This window comes from Oreochromis aureus, linkage group 8, assembly GCF_013358895.1.
Source record: "Oreochromis aureus strain Israel breed Guangdong linkage group 8, ZZ_aureus, whole genome shotgun sequence".
NCBI lineage: Eukaryota > Metazoa > Chordata > Actinopteri > Cichliformes > Cichlidae > Oreochromis > Oreochromis aureus.
In genome coordinates, this window is record NC_052949.1 from 7,809,994 (window position 1) to 7,812,167 (window position 2,174).

Genomic DNA, 2,174 nt, shown 5'->3' on the forward strand with positions numbered 1-2,174 from the left:
GATGCAGCCATAGTCTTTTCCTTGTCACACTGAAAAACAAGGAGCTAATTTTGCAGAAATGAACGTTTGTCCTCAGACCAGAGGAGAAAACGCCCATACCAGATGAAGATACACCACCAGCGACCTCTTCTGGATGTCCAATGTAACAACAGCTGCTTCCTGCAGGCAAAGCACAGAAGCAAACTGGGAAGAAAATTGCTGCTGCAGTGCCCTGCAAAGTTGTTATCATTTGCAGGCGTCATAGGCTTTCATTCTGCAAAACCAGATAAAAGCTGCAACCCTTTAAGAAGAGGGTGAACCTCTTTTTGATCCAGCCATGAGTGATGAATGATCTGTAAACTGTTGAACTGATCTCTTCATAGTTTGCTTTGTCACTAGACAATTTACTGGCAAATTTGATTAGTGGTTCATACTGTTACAGCCCGACTCACAGAATGTGACGAGGGGAAAAGATGAGGTGACTTAGAAAACAGATATTTATAGACAAAAACAACATCACTCGTGTAAAGTCGGTCAGGATAAGAAGCAAACAAAAGAAAGAAAACAAACAAAATTATACTGTGAATCAGAACATCACAGCTTAAGATATCAGATGTTGTTCCTGCTATCTGCTGGAGCCACTTGCTTAGCTTGGGAGCCACTGCACCGAGTGCTCCGATTACCATGGGAACCACTGTTACCTTCACCCTTGACATCTTCTCGAGCACTTCTCTCTCTGGATGCTGGGTATCGAAGGTTCCATAGGTCCCACATCCTCTTCATGTAACCCCTTCTGCTGGGGTTACTTGCCTAGCAGCGACAACCCAAATGTATCTGTCTGCTCACGGCCATTTTATTAGGGTTCAACTGCTCATTAACACAAATATCTAATCAGCCAATTACATGGCAGGAACTCACCGCATTTAGGACATGGTGAAATAAATGCCCTTCAATTCAAGCAGATTAGGTAAGAAATGTTATTTCAGTGACTTTGAACGTGGCATGGTTGTTGGTGCCAGACTGGCTGGTTGGGGTATTTCAGAAACTGCTTATATGTTGGGATTTTCCCAGCTTTCCCAGGGTTCACAGAGAATGGTTTAAAAAAGAGAAAGTGGTGAATGGCTGGACTGCTTTTTGCTGATAGGAAGGCAACAATAGCTCAAATACTTGTTACAACCATGTTCAAAGAGCATCTTTGAACAAGAAATATGCTGAACCTTGAGGCAGATGGGCTACAGCAGCAGAAGACCACACCACGTGCCAATCTTGTCAGGTAAGAAAAGGAAAGTGAAGCTACAATTAAAATGGAATAAGACCAGAATAGGACAGTATAAGACTGGAAACATACCGCCTGGAATGAGCTCCATTTCCAACTTATTATTGTTTAAATGCTAGAGCCCATCTGAGTATTGTTACTGACTATACTGATCCTGTTATAACCACAGTGTCTTCCAGCAGGACATCACACACCATGTCACAGTTGCTCAGATAATCTCAAACTGATTTCTTGAATATGACTTCATCGGCACTCAAACGGCCTCCACAGTTACCAGAACTTAATCCAAGAGAGCACCTTTGGGATGTAGAGATTCACATCCTGGAATTGAAGCCAACAAATCTGCAGCAACTGTGTGATGCTGTCATGTCAACGTGGATCCATATCTCTGAGGAATATTTCCAGCACCTTATTGAACCTATGCCATTAAGCATTGAGGCAGATCTGAAGGCAAAAGGGACACCAAACCAGTACTATGAAGGTGTAACTAATAAAATGGCCAGTGAGTGTATACAAAACTATAGTAAGAAATAAGAATAAAAAAAGTTTTTTTATCAGGTTTTTTTTTTGGGATATATGGTATATACACAGATCCAAATTAAACATAAATTTAAGCTCATCTTTATCCTTTCTAACTCCCTTAATGCTGCAGCTGCTGATTCTCTAAAGCAAACTGTGATCAAAGCATTTCTACTTTGAGCTCATAAAGCAGAGCATGCATGCTGCAGGTGCTGAACTCCAACTTTCAAACCCTACCTCTGCCTGACATTTACTGCATGTACAACCTGTGTTTAAAAGCATATCTAAACCGAAGCTGGCTCTTCTTCTTTTTTAATTGAATTACCACTAAAGAAGCATAAGATGAATATAAAGAATGGTTATTGAGCATTTTTCATGTCAGTCATAGAACATGCCAGAG